This window comes from Pezoporus wallicus, unplaced genomic scaffold (genome assembly GCF_028554395.1).
Source record: "Pezoporus wallicus isolate ANWC-B61680 ecotype Strahan unplaced genomic scaffold, APGP_CSIRO_Pwel_v1 contig_818, whole genome shotgun sequence".
In the NCBI taxonomy this organism is placed as follows: domain Eukaryota; kingdom Metazoa; phylum Chordata; class Aves; order Psittaciformes; family Psittacidae; genus Pezoporus; species Pezoporus wallicus.
The window spans coordinates 3032999-3056951 of record NW_026636248.1 but is presented as its reverse complement, the minus strand read 5'-3'; the positions used below and the strand labels follow the sequence as shown (position 1 = coordinate 3056951).

The following is a 23953-nucleotide window of genomic DNA, read 5'->3' as shown; positions in this document are numbered from 1 at the left end:
ATGACAAAGGCTTGCTCATTTTTGTCTAGGGTGGACATCACAACCGGTTTCTTTGTCACATGTAAGCCAAACTGCTGAAAAGGTCTATGATGAGTGGAACTACACTAAACAGGCATTTTGGTGACTCTGTAAAATACAGTTGTTCAGCTCCTGAATGGGATGGGAAAGGCAGGCTCCTGACATTCTAATTTGAAATATGTTTCTTGTGACAACGCAAAGTGACAATGACTATTTTTAAACCCCTCGGGTGTTCAGGCCTTGTTGCAGCTGTATCCTACTGGTGACTTAATTAGGGCCTTGCCAGCTCTTCTCAGTGGTCCACCCCAGCCTGCTTTCAGCATGCCGGATAAGGGGGTACCGGCCCTGTGTTTTGTTTGTCGTCTGGTCCACTGCTTTCTTTTGTACATGAAGAGAAGTATTCCAGCTGTCCTTATACCAGCTTGCACCATACTCTCCAGTTAGGCGGAGGGTAATTTTTTATGCTATAGCTAAGGGCCTTTATTGATGGCAGCTGCTGGAAAGCATGGTCTTGCTTTGCCCTTCTCTCCCCCAGCTGTTGTTACCAGATCTAAGTTGTGCAGCTTCAGTGTGACCTGATGTGGCTGCCTGACCCAGTGAGGAACTGTGTCTTTTTTTTTCCTTTTCAGAGTTATTATTCCACAGGATCATCCAGTTGAACTGGCTCACCTTGCAGGTACACTGTTGTTAGGTACAATATGCAGGGAGCAGGGATAGTATCTAGCCATAGGCTAACTGGGGTACAGGACTTCTTCCACCCCTTCAGCTGCATTGCTGCATCATCTTAGCTGCAATATAAAATGAGAATAACTTAACTATGGACTGTTCATCAAGTCAGTTATTACTCTGTGTGAACAAGAGTATTTTCAGTGTATATATAATTTTCATTGGTATCAGTTGGTTTTGCTGCTCTATAAATGAGCTTATATTGTTAAGGAAAGCCTTGAAAACCGCATGATATTTGATGTTAGAACATTCCGTTCAATATGTTTTAAAACATCTCGAGATGCTGAAGCAATGGGTGTGATTTATAGCTTTGCTATCAGGTTATGTGGTGCCTTAACAGTGTCAGAGTGTGCAAAGTTTGTTTTTTGGTTTGGGGTGTATTTTTGTCACATAAGAGTGAAAAAACACAAAATGGTGGATATCACATGAGTTGCAGCACTGTCCTTGCTGGTCTAGGCTAGTTCCAAGCAGTAAGCAAATTCAGAGTGACTACTAGGACATTCTTTGCTGTTCCAGCTACATGTTGCTTGTCAACTTCCTGCTCTAAAATAGCTAGGAATGTTGCTATCAGCATCTAAACATTTATTGCTTCCTTCCCCAGCAGCAAGTGCAATCCACTGACAGGCCTCAAAGTATGGAACCCGCCCCAGAAACTTACAGCGCCTCAGTAGGTGAACGGCTCTTAATGATTCCACTTCAACACAGACTCTTTTGGTTACAGAAAACATGCTAATGTAGTTTACTATTATTTTTCACAACAGGAGTTCCCTTCAGGGAAAGGCTGATGTTTATTGTAATACTTGGATTTCATGAGATGTCTTCAGAAAAGTGAATCATTAGGGATGGGAAAGATGTTAAAATCTCTATAGAGGAAGCAATTTGACCATGACTGGCAATTACCTGAAAGAATATCTTTTATTGGGATTCCTACTCCATGTAGGATTTTCGAATCTTTTAAAATGATTTCCAGTTTTCCTTCTGGCAGCAATCTCCAAAAATCAGAGAACTTCAGACATCTCAGCGTTAAGTAGTCAAAATCACTACTTGCTTTTAAAAGGTTTGGCCTTATGGTAATACCACACATATAAGTGGAAAAGAAATGCTGTATTCTGCTGCCACATCTTTGTCACGATGCCAGAACAGCCAGCCACAAATTGATTCCACCAGCACTGAAGGAAGTATTATTTATGAAAAAGGAAATTATGTCCAAAGTTTGTGAAAGAGCCTTAACTCAGGATTTCCTGTGCTTTTAGTTTTTGTGTTATTTAGGAATGAGAGTCAGCAACCTTAACACCATCTTAATACAATTTTGTGTGTGTGCTCTGGAATTTCCCTTGGTTTTTTGGAATGTAAGTGAAATGAAAGCATGAATGCAGATGAAATACAATTGAAAAAAAACACTTTTATGTAAGTAAATAGTCAATTGTAAATGTTTACATTTTTACTCATGGAAGAGAGATTAATAATACCAAATATGTCAAATACATCCTTCCCTACCTGGATGGAATTCAACCTCTTTCTGGCATCATCTATGAAGGGAAAAGAGCAGGGAATTTCCTTTAAGAAACCTCCTTGGTCTAGTCCACCACCAGTTTCTATAGAGACAGTATTCTCAAAAATCATCCTCATTTATAGCTATAAATAACTCCCACAGTTCAGTGCAAAAGTGAAGCTTAGCCATAGAATTTATTGGGATTAAGTTGGACATTATTTTGGTGAAATGGAAATCCAAGGTAGGTCAAATGTTTGTGTGCAGTTCTCAGTGAGAATTTGTATAGCAACTGGGGATGGAAAAGTCATGCAGAAGCAGCCGGTTAGTGACACCATTTCATTCTGTGAAGGTTGTACCTATTGCTCACATCACAGGGAAGAACATTACTGCACTATGAACGAGGAGTTACATGCTGGACAAAGCACATGAATAGGAGGACTAGTACGACCTTAACTTCTCTTCCCTGGCTGGTAATACAGACCCTGCATAGACCAAGAGTCATGCACTTCTTGGTTGGTGTTTTTATGGCTTCTGAGTGCTGCAAAGCCATTGGGGTATTTTTCTTTATAATGGCCATATGAGAAAAGAATTGCAGTCTCTATCTTACTGATGGAGAAACAAGTCCCAGAGCAATAAAGAGCTTGATTTTTAACGCACTTTGACTCTTTGTTTAGAACCTTAAAACTGCTTAGATACATAAAGATGTAGGAAGGGCTGCAGGACTGCTTCCCAGTGAGTCAGCTGTGTCAAAGTGTAATCTCTGAGTGAAGCATCCCCCTCTCCCCACTCTGTGCCTTGGTTTCCATGGGAAGGAAAGCTGTACACACAAGGCATAGAGCCCTGGAATGCAACTACTCTACAGTCTAGACACGGCTATAGGCACCTACACAGGGATTTTGAATGCACCAGGTGCCTGATTTCTATTGTTCTCTATGGCAAACAGGCACGTAAGTGTCTCTGGAAATCCTACTGACTACTTACTGCATTCTTGAGCAGTCACTTAGAGGCAGAATTGTTAAAGATCACAGAAGTAGCCTGTGGCTACCATGCTAACCACTGGGATATTCTTTCTTCTATGCCCATAAAGATTCATTAGAATGAGCTAAATTGATCCAAGTTCCCAGCAGGACTAGGCTCTTTTCCTGATGGGGCAGAAAAGAGATGTGAAACCTCTGTCAGATGTCAGGAGCGGCTGGGGCTTCAAGCCAGGCTTAGGTACCAGGGAATATTTCCACAACAAGGAATTTGGTATTTTTATAAACCTGGCTCTGTTGTACTATGCTGTCCTGTAAATCTTCACACTGGTGCTAAATACTTGTTGGTTTCTCCACAACAAAATTTTTTAAATTGCTTTGCATATCTACAGAAAAATACTTTCATCGATAAATGCATTAGTGTAAATGAAAAGTTACGGAGGAAATGCAGATACTTAATTGAGGCAATATTAAATTCAATACATATTCTTTATAGTAGACATCAATATATGTGGTTAAGTCTGCAGTTTTTAAGTTTTAAATGTATTAAACTAAAACTAGTTGTGAACAACAGAGAAAGACTTTTTTTAGATGCGTCTATTTTTTGTAGATTAAAAAAAATCAGTGGATCTATATTTCAAAATGAATATAATGACCTCTTTTGCCTAGAGTAGCATGGAGTGTTAACAACTCTTGATTTGCTAGAGATTGGAAGTCTTTACTAGATTTCTCTTCCAGCTTCCCAAATGCACAGCGCATCCAAGAAGGTTAAGATACAAAGCTGATATTTGAAATAGTTGTACTACCCTATTAGCAATTTTTTACCAGGACACAGGCAAGAGTGTCTATGTGGTAAACAACACTGTAGCATAGAGAAACCCAAAATACAGTTAAATTAGCTAATTTGAATATGCCAATAATTTTGGTCATAGCAACATGGGTCAATTCATACTGCTTCTTAGCAGGGAAATATAGCCTTCAGGAGCTCCATGCCACTACAGTTTGTTTGCTTCTGGCCTTCAATGTATATTTGTTAATGCTAGCTTGATAACTGCAAAGTGCAGTTGAGAAAATTTGCAGTGCTGGCATCCAAAGGCAGCTGATGTGTCTCCAATTTTCATACCATGTTTTGTATCCTCAAAAGTTTCCTTTGTTTTGCATAAATTATGTTTTCATAGGGCATGTACGTTCATATGTTCCCTGCAGTATGGTGTAGCTGTCTTGAATGCTGCTTCATTTAGACAGTCATAGTCTTCAGCAACCAAAATAGCTATGACAGGAATGGTCATTTTCATTACTAAATTGGAAACAATATTATTGTACAGTGTGCTGGGGCTGGCTTAGCTGCCTACCAGGGTTTAATCCAAACCACAAAATTGTATGCAAATGTTGCAGTAGCCACGCTATGAAAAGCAAAATATCTGGATTAGTGTCTTTAGCAACCAGTTATGTGAGTGGTAGACACCTTGTTTCCTGAAGATTCATAAATCATAGAATACCAGGTTGTAAGGGACCTCAAGGGTCATCTGGTCCAACCTTTCTTGACAAAAGCATGGTCTAAACAAGATGTCCCAGCATGCTGCCCAGCTGAATCTTAAAAGTGTCCAATGTTGGGGAATCCACCACTTCCCTGAGAAGACTATTCCAATCCAACTAATGACAGATCACCACTTGGAAAAAGAGTGGGGCCAGTCATCCAGTTCCCCAACCACTGCACAGACAAGATCATAATGCATCAGTTTCTTTAGGATGTGGCTGTGGGAAACTGTATGAAAGCCTTAGAGAAATCCATGTAGACAATAGCCACCACTCACCCCACATCCACTAGGAAGGTTATTTTGTCATAGAAGACCATCAGATTTGTCAACCATGATTTGCCCCTGGTGAATCCATGTTGGCTGTTACCAGTTGTGTGCTTCATCTGACCTGTGACAGCCTCCAGGAGGATTTGCTCCATAACCTTCCCAGGACTAAAGCAAGACTGATGAGCCTATAATTTCATTGGCTCTTCCTTTGAACAAGTATTGTAGATGGGGATGACTTTTGCTTTCTTCCAGTCTTCTAGGGCACCCCCTGATTTACACAACTTCTCAAAGATTAGGGTGAGCGGCCTCCCAACAGCTCCATCCATCTCTCTTAACACCCTCAGGGCACATCAATCTGTAGGGGTCAAGCTCCTGTAACAGTTCACATACCAGCTCTTCTTCACTGATGATGATGGGGGTGTGTGCATCAACTTGGATTTTCGTTCCCAAGGCCTAAGGCCCAATAGTGCTGGTAAAAGCAGAGGTGAAGGAAGTGTTGAGAACCTCTGCCTTTTCAGCATTGTTGGTGACTAATTCCCTTCTCCTGCTTAACACAGGACAGTATTTTCCTTCTGTTTCTGCTTGTTATTTATGTACCTGAAGAACTTTTCTTGTAGTTTTTGACAACTCTGGCCAATTTGAATTCAGGCTGAGCTTTTGCTTTTCTAACTGCAATTCTGTGCACCCTGGCATTGCCCTTGTAGTTCTCATTGGTTACTCACCTAATTTTCCATGTCTGGTACTTTTCGTTTCTGGTTTTGAGCAGACTGAGGAGCTTGCAGTTACGCCAAAGGGGTCTCTTGCTCCACCTGCTTCCCTTACCTTTAAAGGGGATGAACCGTTTTGGTGCTTCCAGGTGAGAGTTCCTGAAAAAGTCCCAGCACTCAGCAGCTCCTTTATCCTCTGTGGAAGCTTCCTATGGAGTCCCTCCCAACTGAGCTCTGAGCAAGCTGAAGTTTGCTCTTCTAAAATCTAAGACCTTTGTCTTAGTACTAACCTTCAGTGTGCTCAGCAGGATCCCAAGCTCCACAGTATTGTTATCACTGCAGCCAAGGCTATCACTAACTGAGACATTACAAAGCAAGTTTCTTGGTTTGTGAGTAGCAAGTCCAGGGTGTCTCATCTATGACTGGCACATCTAACATTTGCATGAGGAAGCAGTCCTGTACACGTTCCAGGAAATTGGATGCATGTCATGTGAGCTGCTGTATTGTTCTTCCAACGAATGTCTGGATAGTCGAAGTCGGCATAAGAACCAGGTTCTCTTGACCCAAAGCTTGCTAGTGACCCAAATATTGGCTTTTTTGCATATTGTCTTTGTTTGAATGTCGGTAGCAGATACTTACTCTCAGATATCCCTTGAAGATGACCCCTCTGATCCAGAGGCACTCGATAGAACTTCCAGAATTGCTGTAATTGACTCTATAGATTCAACATAGAGCGCAACTCCTCCTCTGCCCTGATTGTCTTTATGAAACAGCCCATAGCCATCCATCAAGGTCATCCAGTCATGTGAGTTGTCCTACCATTTCAGTTATTCCTGTGATATCATAACTTTTTGACTGGTTGCGAAGCTCCACTTCCTCCTTCTTGCTCCCTGGGCTGCATGCATTTGTGCATCATGGTTGGATTTTCCAGTGACTAAGAAGGTGTGACCTCTACTTACCTATGCGTGAAGCAATCCCGTCTCTCTCCAATATGTGGATTCTGGATGGGAATATGGTAAAGCTGAACACATCTTCTGTACTTTTACTTATCAAGTGCTTTTTCAGTTTGCTTGATTTCCTGAAAATAAGGTCTTAATTTCTGTGAGATAACTTTTCTGATGTGTTTGGTTGAAATTAATCAACAAACTCAAGATGGACATGGAAAGGAAGAGATGGACACACATGCATACACACATGTGGGACCTGTGAACCTCTTTCCTTAAGAAACCAGGCTAAAAATACTAATGAACTGATAGCACTACTTAAAGTCCAGTTTGTTCATGACAGCAAAGGACTGCCATCACTACTTTATAAAAGTCAAAGCCAAGCATTAACTAACTAGCATAATCTATGAGTGTACTGAAATATACTGGAAGTATTTATGGAAATACTGGAATATACTGGAAATATTTAGTTTTCCTGTAGAAGAATCTTTATCATTTTCAGCTGTTGTCAGAATTTTAAATATTAGCTAAAACTCTGTGGCTTTTTTAAATTATGCTTTTACAATTGTGATTACTGTACATATATAACTGCGGGAGGTCTTTCACCCTCATTTGTTCTTTTCTTTCCATTTCTAAGAAATGTCTTTCCATCATAGTATTAGTATTGCCTATCATTCACAATAGGATCATTTCCAGAATTGGAACAGACACATTTCCAGTGTAATAACTCTCACGGAACAAAGTCCAGATCTAACTGCCTGCTGGAGTCTTGATCCTGAGTAACAAATGGCAGCTGTACTGACTTCCAGCTCTGACCAGAACAGCAGCACTTCTGTTGCTATCCCTATTCACAGGAGCAGCAAGGCAGGATGTGGGGTCGTGCCAGTTTCCTTGCCTTAAATAGGGCTCACGTTTGGCATGCGTTATAACACTGACTGCCAGTGGGGTCAGTGAATGCATCTTTGGTGCTGTGGTTTGTGGCAGGTGAGCGATGTGGATAGGTAAGAAAGAGAGATGACACTGGCTGTCTCCTTGGTCTAGCTAAATGCACCAGATTGCCCTCTCTGTGGAACCCCCAAAAAGGTGGTAGTGGTATGATTTTTCACTTCCTGAATTTCCAATATTGTATCTTTTATCTAGACAAAATCTCTTTTCTGTGCGTCTTCTGTGGCCTGCTCTTTTATCAGCTGCAAAAGTCTCATGTTGAAACAGAAAGTCCTAGAACAGCTAAGTCAAATTAACAAAAGATACAATGTCAGTGAACGAAATTAAACCTGGCAATTATCCTCATGTGTGGATAATCTGTGGCACAGGTAGACTAACCTTAAAATAAAATTCGCCATCAACTGGAGTCAGTCTAGCAGCTCACTGCTGTTACCTGCTGCTGTTAACACACACTCACCACTCCCTTGTGCAAGTCCTGGCACTCGTAAGACATGTACTGAACTAATTCCACTCAGTAAGTCAGGAAAAATACCAGAGAAGCAAATTATTTTTCTCTAAGGCCAGTGAGCTGAACCACCCCAACACAAGGACATGACAGGATGAACAGAAACAGGGGCATGGGAAGGGAAGGAGCAGGACTGCCAATTTTCATAGCAGTGAAACGTTAAATTTTCTCAGTCATATTATTGGACTAGCTGTTTTAAAGCATCATGAAAGAGGGAGATTTGATCAGAGCAAAGGCTGATCAACCAACTAGTAGCTCTGTGAACAGCAGACACAAATGAGGTTTTCTTTGGATTTGTATTGAAAGATTGATCTTGCGTGGGTGTTCTGTCTAGTCTACCGAGGTCTGAGCTCACACCTTTTCTGACAGGGGGATTTAAAGAGTGTCTGTCACAAGGTTCTATCTTTTATACTTGGTTAAATCTTTTTATAAACTTTGTAGGAATTTAATATCTATCAAACATCCATCCCTTGCAAAAGTTAATGAAATTGGCCAACTGGATCTAAGTTATTATACGAAGAAGCACTTCTACAGACTGAGACAGAAAGTACAATATCTTAGAATTTCTTTTCTTAGTAAAAGAAGGAAAGTATCATATTATTAACTTTTTTAACAATTGAAATAAAAAAAAAAATCACAAAAATGTCAACATTGAAAAAGTTATTACCATTTTATAAATAATTATTCAAAATGTGTTGCAAATCTAATAAAACTAGAATCCAACATGTATTTTAGGTCTTTATGGATCCTAGAGCCTCTTAGACAGTGTTGGTATGTACTTTATCCATATATAAAGTGCAAGGAACAGAAATATTCATAATATGCATACCTTTCCAGGAAGGCAACTTAATAAAGACAACCCAAGACTAGAGAGACAATTGCACCATGGACCTGTCATCATACAGGTTGTAATTCTAATTTACAGCAGCAATAGCACAGCCTGCATGACACTTACTTGAGTCAATAACATCCTATTATTTCTAAGAGCCGCAGAGTGAACTTTTATCAATCTCCCAATACTAAATGTATCAAGATGTGACAATCACTCTTTTCCTTATGGATTAAATAACAATTTGAGAAGTCATATTTGGATCTACTGAGCAATATGCCTGCTGCCAGGCATTGACAGCAAACCACAGTAGTTAATTTGACTCTGTGGAACATTTGAAAGCAGGCAAGCTTGAAGCATGAGCCTTAAGCATGTTTGAGGTTTTACTTACATATTTCAGCAAATCAATCATATATATCTATTAATATTTTCAGTTATTTTTATTTAAAAGTACCTTCATACATGTTAAAACACAACAGAAAGGAATGCTTAGAGATCCTGTTGCTAATGAAGTGCCCTCAATTGAAATTCCTCTCACAAATATCCTTACACAGAGGAAATATTTTTCCCCTCATAAACTTCACTCCCATTAGAGAAAATTTTATATGTTGACTATAAAATAGAAGGAAATTCTCTAAGCCTCACAAGCCTTTCCTGATTAAGATAAACAATTTAATTACCTACCTGGATCGTTAGCGTGCTTCAGTAGGCTGAGTGACAGATCTCACTCCTAACACACTATTTTGCTTGTCTACCTGGCCTAGATCATGTACAATGCTTCAAATTCATTAAAAACAAAAGCCCAGTCATTTACGTGCAAATTATCCTTGCCCATAAAGTAGGAAATAAACTCTGAGTTTGTCCCATTTATATGCCCTCAGTGTTGGAATTTTTTAGAGATCCTTCTTGCTTTGATGTTTTGTTGAGGACCTCAAACAGCAATCATAAAGGTGATATCAGCTCTGGCCTTTGGATTTTCCTAAAGTAGGACACTATCAGGGGTTAGCTGCATGTACCACCCAAGGTTAGAAGGGATGCAGGTGAGAGCAACAAGCATCCCCACTTTGCAGAAACTGCTAAAAGGTAAGAACAGAGAATCTGGTAAAAAAAAATAAATACGGTCTATAGTCATAGGTCTTTATGGCAAAAGAGGTGGACATATGGAAGCCAATGTAGACATGACTTTTGCTCACGTTGACAAAGGTTTCCCTGGTACCTAATTGTGTCCTTGTGTCCTAATTAATTTGTCTTTCTCCACAAGCCCTGCAGTGGCCAAGCTTCACATTTCTCCCTGTTCACAACAAAAATGGCAGCTTTGATTGAAGCTGCACTAGGCCTCTCCTGGTGATTCGTGTGCACATAACAAAGTCAGCAGACGGGAATGGATTTGCATGTCTCAGCCAATTTCCTACAAAACCCCATGTAGAGTTAGTAACTTCGAGAAGAGACACTGAGCAGAGAGCTGGGGGCAGTAATTTCTTAACCTGCAAAAGCAAAAGCTAGTTTTGCCAGAGCTTGTCTGACCATGCCCTAACTCCCCCTTTTGAAGTGCACAACTAGCCTCAGAAGAGCCAGTGCTGCCCATTAAAAAGTCTTTGAAGATACCTTTAAAAACTGTTGGGTTGACTATATGATCATGTATGTGTGTGAGAAAATAGATGATTTCATCTCTAAAATTTGAAGGGTATCCTAACTGTGGGTAGTTTTCTATATCAGGAACAAATGTTAATTTGGCAAAAAAATAGTCTATAAACTGCTAAGAAAGCTGAAAATGGGAGCTAGGTACTTTACATTATAGATCACCAACTGAAACCCGCCATAAATCAGTAACAGGTGCCCTTAAGAGCTCCAGTTGATCTGATGATGTTCTATATCCCAATATGAAATAATCTAGGGGTTTCAATCCTAGTTTCAATCTAGGAAATAATCTAGGAGTTTCCCAATATGAATTATTTCCCAATATGAAATAATCTAGGAGTTTCAATCCTACAGGTCCTAGTAAGCAGATGTTACCAACACCAGCTCCTTCCCTTCAGCCGCAAGTAAACAAAAAATAGCAGCTGCTATTGTATCAGGGAAGGATAAAACAGTACTTCTCATCTGCACATTTTCTGTTGTTCCTTGTGGAGGCCTGTTCATGGGATCAGATGAAAAGATGTCATTGGTACTGCACAGAAAGTTCTTGTTCTGAATAATTCAATTTTTCATGTTGCTAATCCAGTGCCTTTCATAAGCATTAAATTAAGTTTCAATTAAGCATGTCTGAAGTCTTTTGACTGTTTATCTTTTTGGTTTCTACTCTGTTAAACCACTCCATCTATGAGAAATGTATAGAAAGAAAAGAAATCAGTGTGCAAAAGCAAACAGGGAGCTCTGTCTTTTGAATTACTGGATAACTCTTTTGTGGTAGTGTAAAGAAGGTTTTGATTACACCTGTTATTGTTGGGTTTGTGGGTTTTGTGTTTGTTTTTTTTTTAATAGAATGTATTTGGTGGTTTTTTTCAGCTTCTTTGCACTAAAAATAGGCATCTGTTTTCAAAATCTCTCAAAAAGTAGTGGTGTTCTGTGCGTAAATGTTAATCAGCTTACACAGTGTATCAACCTCCTGTCCCTTTAATGAGATTAAGCTCCTCTTGCTGAGTGTGAGATTTCCTGAGGTGTTCTGTTCTTCTTGCCATTTCTATCAGAGGAAGACCCCACCCTTCCTGTGCCAGTATATTACACACACATTATAAAGATAATCCCTGCCCTGACAGAAAAAAAATCTCTTTATGCACCCTTCTACATTGAAAGCTGAGTTTCACAGCACATCTTTCACCAAAGCAGTGACTACCACTGGCCAAAATGGGGAAATGCCCCTGCTGGCCATTCACTCATCCTCTTTTGGGAGCATCGCTGACACACAAATGCTTGTAAACTAAAATGCTAAAGTCATACAATGTGAGTATCCTTACCTAGTTCAGCACAGAAAAGGTTATAGCTGATGCACATTGTGTTTCTTTGGGCCACAGGAGCCATCTTGAGCAGCCCCAGTTGCCTTCTAAGTTATGCCTTTGTTTCTGGAGCTGCAAGGTGATCTAGATTTGAAATTTATTCCAGTTAAACATAGCATTTCTTCTTCTCCAATGTTTTTTTTTTTTTTTGCCAGGTGGCATCAGGTACCCCACCACAAGTGAGCGTGCAGTGCAAGGTAGTGCATGGTAGCAGGGACAAGCAGAATGTCTGTCCTCAGACTTCTGTCCACTGTGTCTTTAGCTAAAACTGGCGATTAGAAGTGACAATTTTTTGTCAGTAAAAATAAATAAAGAATAAAACTGTGATAAACCAAACCAGTATTAATTCCACAGTGTACAAATGTGTGTAAGTCTATGTACAAACATACATACAACACACATGAAGAAATACTTTTCTCCTTGTAAGAGGCAGTAGTCTAATTCTTAGCCATTAGCTGTTCTCTACTGATTAATTTGAAGGTGCACAACACAAGGAAGCTTCACAGCCGTGCTCTAAAGTTTCCTGGTGCCCTTGGGTGTCTTATACCAGGAATAGGAAAAGAGAATGTGGAGAGACTTGAAGTCTTGCTTCTTTGTCTTCCCTGCAGTTGGCTTTAGGCGCAAACAAAATAGCTGTTTGAAAAGACTGGAGCCATGGCTCCAAGACCTGCTTTACTTATAGTTAGGTGCCTTTGGAAAGCTCTGCTGTTGCTGAGAAGGTTGGGATGTCCATGAATCAGTTACCGTGGTGATGTCTTCCCACAGCAACAGATCTCTCTATCTCCCTCCCTGTCTGCTTATTCACCTCTAAACCGTTCTTTTCTAAGCTAATTCCCTTCTTCAGTCCGGAAAGGCAGTGACAACAGATACTTAAACCCTTCACCTAAATAACAACACCTTGGGACCAGCTCTTGGAGGCTGATGATGTGCAAGCATGTCTCTGCATATGGAAAAAAAAAAACAACAACCCAACATTTATAAGAAATCTTGCCCTCATAACTTCTTTAATATACAGCAGTTTGACACACTAGGCATTTTCATCCTTTTCCTCAGATATTGGGGAGTCTTGTGCCAGAACAGGGAAGACACTGGAGCCTGAATGAAAGCTATAAAGCACTTTGCCATGTCATCCATCTTCATTGTCCCTTCTGGGAGCCACAGAAACAGAGGAGACACCCAATCTGGGAACCAAAGCCACCTAGCAACCGTAGGCTGAATGAGGGCTTGGAATGCTCTGCCATTTCATTTATCTTTTCAGTCCCTCCTGGCAACCAGAGAAACAGCAGTTGAAGGCACACCCCATCCGGAAACCAGAGGCAGCCAGCACTGGCCCCTGAGTAAAAGGCTGAAAGAAAACTATCCCATTCATCTCCTGGTTCCCACATGCTGCACTGTACCTGTCACAGGAATCAGTTAGGTAAACAAATGCTGTCACAGCCCCTGCAACTCTGAAAAATGATGTAAGCTCTCTATGCTGATGAGAAATACAGTCTGCCCCCAAGACCACAGAGCAGCATGTACTTCCCATTACGGCATGAACCAAGCCTGTTAGGAGTAGCCTTGTCTCACTGCAAACATGTCTCTGTACTAATGCACCCCACTTGTGGTGTGTTGAAAATCAAGGTTGTATGCAACTTTGACACTGATGATTGAAGAAAAGGCAACAGACATTTCATTAGGCAGTTTTGGTGGGAGAGTAGAAATGTATTCCCTCCAAACTCGCTATTAAAACCACCTCAGCCTACTCAAGTGAATCGTCAAGTATGAGGTCTAATCACCCAGCACTTTATTTATTCTCAAAATGTGCAGACTGGGAGAATAGAGATTCTAGAAATTCTCACAGAGGAAATATAAGGTAATGAGCTTTTTTTTCAGGTAATAAAAGCAAAGTAATCCAGGGAGTGTATAGATTAAAGACGCAGCTGTACTTTTTCAGGCAATGAATATAAGACAGTGGATTTGATGCTAAGGGTTCCTCACCTCACCAAGGCTAATATTTGGAGTAGAAGATAAACTACTTTATGTACAAAGGAATACATTTAAACCACATTATTCAAAATAACTAGTGTCTTATCCTACAATTCCACTCATTTCATGGACAGTGATTCTGGGTTTGGTTTATTTCAGAAACTTTTTTTTTTCTTTAGTTTACTGAATAATAAACGTGGGTGGGTTTAGTTTCAGTTAATTCATTTTAACTTTATTTTTAAAATTAATTTCTATTTTCCTTTGCTATTTTTGTATATATCTCTAACCTAATGTTAAACTATGAAAATAAATCCTTGTATATTCTTCACTGTACTTACTGGAGCCTTTTTGCCTTGAGCTAATAATGCTCTGCAAAAATGAAGAAAGAGGGTGTAAAATCAGACTCAGAGCATAACTGTTTTCCAATATTTTACATAGGAATAGCAAACCATTTTCAGTTTCGACGTCTGCAAGCACTAAAACCAAGAATTAATTTGGTGATAGTGAAAGCACAATTTGTTTTGTCGTGTACTGAAAAGATCTACTAGTCTACATTGTGTAACTTGCTGATAGAGATCATAGGTTGTCCATCACACCATCTGCCTTTCATTCAGCAGGCTTCCAGTTTCCTACAGATAGTAGAACAACTGGGAACAAGCCAGCCTTGAGTCGCAGAGCTGGGTGCTGTCAGCATATTGCTGCCATTGTAGCTCAGGGCATTGCACATTCTTTCCCAGAAGTCTTGCTGAAGTGCTCTTGAATAGGAATGGTGAAAGGTCATGAGTAAAAGGAGTAACTGAAGGAATGATCAAAGCCATCTTAAAGTATAACTCTTCATCCTGGTGAGGATGGTTACAGCCAGGTCTGCAAAACCTCCTCCCTAATCAATGACATTGAAAGCAGCAAAGATGTGGAGTAGTATTAGTGTGACAGTTCTGACAGGATTAATGACAACAGTAGGAAAGTTCTTGTGTGTCTCCTATTACTTCAAGATGCTCATTAAAGCCTCTAATGGAATAATGACAAGATTTGTCAAAAACTGCCTTTTCAAGCTCCTCTTATCAATACTGGCAAAACAAATCACTTTCTCGCCATGGCATCTTTAATTTAATTCCCAAGCCATTCTGGAAACATAATAGTTCATTAGCGTTTACAAGACTTGAAAGCTTTTGGTAAGTTTTTTCCATGATTTTCGATTAAAAATGCTTAGAAAACTGCAAAATGCAAAATAAGTCCATTTCAAATATTTGCGAACCAAGAACAGAAATGTTTTTAAATTTCTGAAAAAAAGCAGGTTTTCAGCTTCTGATAAATTCAAATATTGATGTAAAGTTTGGTCTCCCAGAAGGGCCTTGTTCTGTGACTGGGCATTTTCTTGGCATTTTATTCTCAGGTCAGCGCTTCCATTGTTGCCGCAGCTAAGACAACTGGAAATTGGAAACCCATTCGTCATGTTAAGTTGCTAACTAGAATGAAAATACAAGCAAGCTGCTGTGACCAGCCTTTCCATCTCCCCAGTGAAAGTGAGCTCATTGATGTCTCCAGGGAAGTGAATGCCAAAGAACAGCACTATCCAGTGGTTAGGGTACGAGACTGGAAGTGACATTTTCTCCTCACAGGCTTGCCTTAGCTAACTGAGCAGTGTTTGGCAAGAACCATAATGTCCATTCCTCAGTGTGCTTACCTGCAAAAACTTCAGGATAGCCATATATAGCAGTGTTTGAAATACCGAAACATGAATGTGAAACTGGTGCTAAGTATTCCTCTGCCTAAGGAAGTAAAGCTTATATAGCTGAGGTGTCTTTCATTTCACAGTTATTTTCTCAATCAGATTAGACAGTCACTAAGAGCATTTGTAGTTATAAAGTTACTGAAATTTCCTGAAAATTGTCAAATGAGCAGAGAGAATCAAACTGGCATTCCTATTCTCTCCTTACTGCACCTTCAGGGTAATGCTACAGCGTGATCCCAACAGTTACCTATCCTGCTTGTCCTGACTCTGCAGCTGTTGTGTACATCACATCTAACCTATATCTCCACACATGGAACTACAATTCAGCCACTGCCTGTGCTGTTTCTTCTTATCTGATTGAGAGGTATAGGAGAAAGCTATGGATACTGTGAGAGAGTCATATAAGGGAGCTGGGATTTTGTCCTTATTTCTTAAAGGGCACATAGGATGCAGCTGCATAAGAAAGCAGATTTCCCTGGTTCATCTCCTTATGGAATAGTCTATTACTAGTAATTGGCCATGATCTATCCATAGCTTTAAATTGAAAATCAATTTCTTCATGTTGCCTTGCTCTTATAGTAGGACTAGGGGAAAGCCTTCAGGTAGAAGTCATGTCCCCATCAAACATGTGATTTCATTTAGTCGTTTCTGTTTCATGTTTGTGGTAGGGCATTCACTGCAGTTATTACATTTCAACTAAACAGGCAGTAACCTCCAGTTGAAGGGTGGCAATTCATTAAATTGAACAGTTCTATTGCTTAACATAGTCAGGCTTACCCTAAGAAATAAAGCAATGTTTTAGGGAGAACACGGCAAGTGACTCCAATTTAAATTAAGGTAATATAGCGTTTGTGTAAATACTATTTTAAGCTCCTGTTGTTTCAGTTTATTTTAAACCACTTAAAACTGGGATATACCTGACTGAAATAAAGTACCCCTGTAGTAGTTTTCACTCAGTTAAATTGGTTTTAAACCGACTTGATGTAAGCAGTGAAGCTTCCTAATGTACGCAGATATTGAGGATTTTCTAGCATGTGAACTAGAAAAACAAAGTGCTTTGCCTAAATTTATCCCCCTTGAAAATGAAAAGCTAATGAACTGAAAAAGAGGTATTTGCTAATCTTTAAACAAGAGATAGAGTATAGAAGAGATACAATGCTCAAGGAACAAATTGTTTAGCTCATGTGAATTGTTTGCTAATTCCAGGACAGAGTCATTATTTCAGTAGCAATACATCTGATATTCTTTATTGTCCTTTTTTTCCAGCTCTGTTTTTATTTTTAAAATTCCAGTTATTCCTATTTTTATAGCCTTTTATATTTCACAATAATATACTAAAGATTTTGCAGGTTATCTTTGGGGTTTGAGGATTATTTTTAAATGCTCTGAAAATAGACTGAAGGACAGGAAAGGATTTAATGTCTTCAAGACAGGAGCCCATTTCTTTATGTTACATCAGGAATCCAAGCAAAAAAACTTAACATAAGAGACACTTCTACTACTATCTTAACCTGATACCACTGAAATAATCTCAATTAGATTATCTGACAGAGATCTTCCACATCACATCACAGTGAAATAGTCATCAAATTTAGCAATTCTGGTGACACTACTGTGTTATATTTTTATAAACTTATTTTTATGAGCTAGTGTATGTTCAGTACCAGCCAGTCATAATTGAAGATGTTAGTGGTTTATGTGGTTTCATGTCAATCAGTCAACTTTTCCTTTGGAATTTACATTGCATGTTTTATTGTTTTTTCTCACCACCCTGCAACATGAATAAAGAAGTTATTTTCACAGTAGCCTTATTATATTGCATTAGGAAGGAAGACCTAGAGAAATCAAACACTTTAGCTCACCCACAGGCTGTGGCAAACAGGGCAAAAGGCTGAAACTGGTAAATGAAGGTTGAAGAACTGAATCCAAGTAATTCTTATTGTAGGCTAGTCGTTTGTCTCAAAAACTCTTCCTTTTTTTCTTGTCTGCAGTAAGGGTCTCAAGAACGAATCAGCCAAACCACCTTGTGTCTTTCGCTGAACCTGTTTCTTTATTTGCAATATGAGATACTGTTTACAGTAGTTCAGTGTCACTTCCCCAAAGTAAGTAAACCCAAAATATTTAATATGACTGTCCAAAACAGTAGCTCTCAAATCTTTTTAGATCAGGACTGTCTTTCTGCCACTGTCTTTGGCAACCTAATAAACTATGCTACCCACTCCCTGTTCTTAAAAACAAATTGCACCTCAGCCTCCAGTAAAACAGACTCCCCCCTGCAAACCTTTTCTTCAAATTCTGCACCTCAGCTTCCAGCAAAATACCCTTTCATTCCCCTACTCTTTTAGTTCAGCCCACGGAAAACTCGTGTTTTTCCTGATGCGCCTCATCAGTATTCCTGCCTGGTACTCCAACTCAATAGAGAAGCTCTGAGAAAGTCATATTTCTGTCTCACAGTTGTTAAAAGCTGAGTCCTTTAGCTGCCTCTAGCCAGTCAGACTCCCACAGGAAGCACATCTTTGTTTCTGGATGCTGGATGCTGGTTCTATCACTGTGGTGCATCCCCAGACTTAGTACAACTCAAGGCACAGGGAAGGATGAAGAGAAAGAGCTAGCCATCCACCATCAACATACTGCAGCTAAAACCACAGATTTTGGCTACCTCCCATTGACTTAGAGTGGAATCACAGAATAGTTAGGGTTGGAAAGGACCTTAAGATCATCGAGTTACAACCCCCCTGCCATGGGCAGGGACAACTCACACTAAACCATGTCACCCAAGGCTTTGTCTAACCTGGCCTTGAACACCGTCAGGGATGGAGCATTCACAGCTTCCTTGGGCAACCCATTCCAGTGCCTCACCACCCTCCCAGTAAAGAACTTCCTCCTTATATCCAATCTAAACTTACCCTGTTTAAGTTTGAACCTGTCACCCCTTGTCCTGTCACTACAGTCTCTAATGAAGAGCCCATTAGCCCAGCATCCTTGTAGGCCCCCTTCAGATACTGGAAGGTTGCTAGGAGTTCTAATGTAAATGTTATACGTCTCACGTGGTGATTTGGGGAAATTAAAGAGAGGAGAGGAGAAGAGAACAGAGGAGAAAGAGGAGGGGAGGGAAGGAGAGAGGAGAGGATAGAGAAAAGTCAATGACCTTTTCTTGGAATATGTCTCCAGCGTACCTTTCCAGCCCATAGGATTGGTCTGGCATCATCATCCCTCACTGGGAAGCACAGGCTTAGGTGCAAACAGACAGCTATAGATAGTCTGGGACCATTCTGTTCCTGCAGATGCAGTTCAGCTCTTGCTTAGAGCCAGTTATAACAATATATAAAGCTGGTCGAGAAAGTCATTACAAATAGGAAAAATATATACTTTGAAATGTTAAAGTTTTTTTGTTTCACAGGTTTTTATAAGATTTGGTAATTAGATCTAATTATTTAATTTGCTTTTTCTCTATTTCCTTCAAATTAGCGGCATGAATAGCACTGCTTCTGGGGATTTGCTGTTTTCCAACTTCTTTTAGTTATTCTGATCAACAGGATTGCTAGAAATCACTACCTTTAATATCATGAGTTTATTACCTTTAAAAACGTAACAGCAGATCAGAAATATCACCCATTTCCTCACCAGCAGAGATGTAAAAATGCAATTTGTATTTCTAAAGCCTTATCTGTCCATCCCTTGTCCTCTTAATAAAGTTAAACACCAGCAGATTAGCCTGCAGTAAAAGTTCTCTGTTTATGATAATGTTTAACGTCTTACCATTTGCCATGACGTTTCTAGTTGTTGGCTGTTTGTATTTTAAGTAGTTTCTCTTACATCTCTACTACATCTCTCCTATAGGGTAGTTTATCTTTCATTCCCCTAGCTTTGTTTTTAGCCTTGTTTTCTCAGGTTTTCTGACCATATGCAATTGCACCATCTATCCATCCTTATTTTCTTTCTTCCCTTTTCCCTCCAGTAACTCTGGAACTTCTCCAAAGTCAGTCATTTTTGACAGTCTGCATGCGCACAGCATAGAGCTCACCATGGAGTGTTCATCTTCTTGCCAGTCTGGTGGTTTAGTACTCATGAAAGTGTTATGTGTAGGGAACTTTGTAGGACAAATGGAAAGCATTGTGGGGGGTTATGGGAGGTAGCCATTTTGCAGTGGAAGTATAAAGTAACATAAGTGAGAAATTTCTTTAAAGTTATCAGATTATTAGATTTATATTTTGTAGGAATGATACTCAGATATATATATACCTATATATACACACATGTATCTTAAAATTGTAAAAAATGAGTATATATAATACATATGTATCACAATGGAAAAGTATTTTCCATATAATGGACATAAGTTCCAAATACAAGCAAGTGATGTAAAGAAAACTGGTAAGTCTTTGCAAAAAACAGTAAGGTAAAGTAGGTTTTTGCTATCAGGATGAAACAGATTTTTAGCAGTAAAGGTTGCTGGAACAAAAGGCAACCTCTTTGGACCCTTTGATGAATGGGACTAGCATGCATTATAAGAAATTTCTTTAGCGTTCTCAGTTCATCGCGGCAAGGCAGCACCTGAGTATACAAAGAAAAACCAACTTAAATTTGTGCCAGAATTCCAAAATGCAGAGGCTCTGCCCTGTCCAATTCTGCTTCTGCTTGCACAGTTGTAATAGCATCCAAGAGAGACATGGGAGTAGACAAATACAAAATGTAAATTTTCAAACTCTATGGCAAGATTTGACAGGGCCTACCTGCAAGAACTTTGTTATACCCTCAGCCCTGGAGATACTTGCCCTTCAGTTGCTAAACTGGTGGCTTGGAGTTATGACTGTGACAACATAGTGCCATACAAAGGTATCCAGCTGCACTCACATGGTGGCAATGTGATTTAATGATAACAGTACACAGGGAATTCGGTGTGACAAAGTAAATATAACCAAACCAGAAAGGGAGGACATTCTAAAGGCAGCTAGAATATCCTTTCTGCTGTATTACAGATTTGCTATTAATTCTAGAACATGAAGTGATAAAGCAAAAGACTTGGGAAATTCTAGCACTGATTTTAAATGATTAGCTGAGATTCTGGTCAGACTGTAGCTGTGGCAGTCCAAGATACCGGTGGCTAAAGATGCCAGGAGCTGGACATACTAAGAATATTCAGTTCAAACCTGTAAAGTTAATACCATATAATGCACCAACCAGATTACTGTGGTCCTCATCTGAATGAGGCTGAATAGCTGCATGGCTGCAACTGTGTTACATGATGCAAGTGATATCTAGATTGGCTGGTCCAATGCAGTAGTAGTTTAGGTCTGGACGATCTCATTGGTGAAGAAAGATGAGCAGGTGGCTGGACAGTTTTCTTCAGATCCACAACTGATACTAGAGACAAGGATTAGATTTATGCTTCAATCAAGAACAGTGTCATAGAGATTGATGCTCTTGTTTTACAAACACATTTACTATGAGCATTATGGGTTATGGCAGCCCAGAAAGCCAACTGTGTCCTGGGCTGCACAAAAAGGAGCGTGACCAGCAGGTCGAGGGAGGTGATCCTGCCCCTCTACTCTGCTCTTGTGAGACCTCACTTGGAGTATTGTGTGCAGTTCTGGTGTCCTCAACATCAAAAGGACATGGAACTGTTGGAACAAGTCCGGAGGAGGGCCACGAGGATGATCAGGGGACTGGAGCACCTCCTGTATGAAGACAGGCTGAGGAAGTTGGGGCTGTTCAGCCTGGAGAAGAGAAGGCTGCGTGGAGACCTCGTAGCAGCCTTCCAGTATCTGAAGGGGGCAAGCAAGGATGCTGGGCTAATGGACTCTTTGTTAGGGACTGTAGTGACAGGACAAGGGGTAACAGGTTCAAACTTAAACAGGGTAAGTTTAGATTGGATATAAGGAGGAAGTTCTTTACTGGGAGGGTGGTGAGGCACTGGAATGGGTTGCCTAGGGAAGTTGTGAATGCTCCATCCCTGGAGGTGTTCAAGGCCAGGTTAGACAAAGCCTTGGGTGAGGTGTCCCTGCCCATGGCAGGGGGGTTGTAACTCGATGATCTTAAGGTCCTTTCCAACTCGATGATCTTAAGGTCCTTTCCAACCCTAACTATTCTATGATTCTATGAAAGGAAGATGGAGCAGAGATTAACTTCCAACATTAGCATTTACCTGTCCAAGACCAAAACTGCTAACATGTTGCTTATAGCATGTCGAGGCTTGAGTCTTGAGTTCACATAAGATAGCTGAAAACAGGTAAGCAAATACTGGTAGATAGGAGTAGATCCTTATGCTTGCTTCAAAAAGATGGATTTAGGAAAGTGAACTAACTGAAGAGCTTTCCAGTGTCAAAAATGATCTCTTAAGCATCCGCTACAGAGTATAAAGTAATTTTATTAAAACTACATGAGAAGATACTATGATTTAACTGCACTGATAATTCCACTTCATCAATGATAATGCCATGGACCCTTCTCTCTATGCTCAGACTCTGCTGCTGCGCCCTCTCTTTTTTATCATTTCCTCTTTCCAGTGTCTTTTCCCTGCTCTTCCTCAGATCTCCTAGATATTTGTGACTACCTTTTTTAGCTAGCTATTAGTGGGTTGTAAGAAAATGTACTAAAAGTGTGCTTCTGTTTCCCACAAATCATTTAGGTGTATCAATATCAGAGATCCTACAATATTAGGCAGTACGATTTTTACAAAAACAGATCAAGGACCTTCTTTTCTTCAAGGATTATTATATTTTGAAATGTATAATACTATTGCTGAGGTTTTGTGTTTTAGTTAAAAATTAATAATTCCAAACATGCTGCTTTTCTCTTTGTTCTCATGTTTTTCTTTACTTGGCTTTTCAGCAGACCTCTGCCTTTTATTTTACTACATACGTATATATACATATATAATTCTCCTTTATTTCTCACTTATAGGTGGACTTTAATGTGCAACCATTAACAGTAAAGCATGTACGTTGTAGGGCTTTGCCAGAAATCAGGAGACCGGTCAAAGGAGATTTATTTGCTTTTTTGCAACATGCGTATGTTTCATAACTGACTGACAGGGTTTTGGAAACTTGAGATTCCCTTTTGGGGCGAATAATGTAATTGAGAAGTCTCTCTTTGCTCGTTCCAAGTTCAAGATTAATGAATGGCAAAGATTTCTCATTTTTGTTCTTGCTACTTGATCTTGGGATTGTAAATAAACTGCTTTTACTTGAGCAGTTTCTATTATTACAGAAAGCACAGCCAGAAACAAAGCTGAAATAGGTGCACAGTAAGTATTTAGTTGCAAGCAGTAAAAAAACTTGACACACACACAGCTTTTCAGTTCTGGTTCTCCAGCCCAGATGAGCACAGAGGAATGTGGGTGGAACTTGCCCTTCTGCCAAGGGTATTACCTAAGCCCTATTTTGATGAGGATTTAAGTGGTGCATAGGCCTTGTGCTGCATAGGGCTGAAATGGAAAATCACAGAAAGCTCTGTAGACCTTCCTTCAAAGCAGGGCAATGGAGCAACATGTGTTGATTTCCAGGATTGGGAGGCACAAAATAAACTGCATCTCTGTCCCAGAAGGAAAGCAGTTGAGTGGTTACCGAGTTACTTCATGCCCCTGTGGTTGTCATGTTGATGGGACTGGTACAACTGCATCTTCCTTGTTCCTATCTAATTGGCTTAGAGAGGGCCCCCAAGAAAAGGAAATCCCAGTTTTGCTTTTTCTCAGCAGTTGCAGCCTAAAAAGGTGTGTCTGCATTTTAGTATAATTCTTAATGAATGCCAGAAACTGTTTTAATGCTACTTTGCAAAAGATTAAAAGAGAATGTCTGAAGGGGATAATGCGAGCATGGGAGGATTATATTTTAATAAAATTAATCCCACCTATAAAGGAGGCCTGAGTGTCCATCTGGACAAATCCAATTTAACTGTCTGAGAAGCAGCGTTAAATTTGTTCTATGCATTTGGTTAAGAGAGACCGGAAAACCAGTAAAATCCTTCTCACACTAGGTGAAAAGACTTGGAGGACTGAGGATCTGGGAGGACACCGATTACATTATGCCTCTTATGTGCTGAAAAAAAAAAGATCATAAATCCTCAAGTTTTAAGCAAAAGCTGTTACTGATGACCCTAGATAGGCAAAGACAGCAGGATGGCTGCTGGGACTGCTTCTCTAAGTGTTTCCCTGAGATCAAAGATGAGCTAGGAGGAGCAGGGAGGAAGGAGTAGAGTGGGCATTCTTCCTATGCATCTCCTCCAGAAAAGTAGCAAAAACGTGGTGAAACCCCACTGCTCGAATGTCTGATCAAAAGCATGAAGCTCCTCATTTCCACGACAAGAGAAAATGCTCT

The 23953-nt window shown here is 39.9% G+C and overlaps 1 long non-coding RNA gene across 1 annotated transcript in view; it reads left to right on the top strand.

Annotated features, from left to right (window-relative positions):
• Window positions 1-376: 376 nt before the first annotated feature.
• Window positions 377-23953, top strand: part of LOC130593866 (uncharacterized) — a 70118-nt gene continuing 46541 nt past the window's right edge. Inside the window, exon 1 of the long non-coding RNA XR_008970905.1 lies at window positions 377-469. This is a non-coding gene — a long non-coding RNA (uncharacterized LOC130593866). The remainder of the gene's footprint in view (window positions 470-23953) is intronic.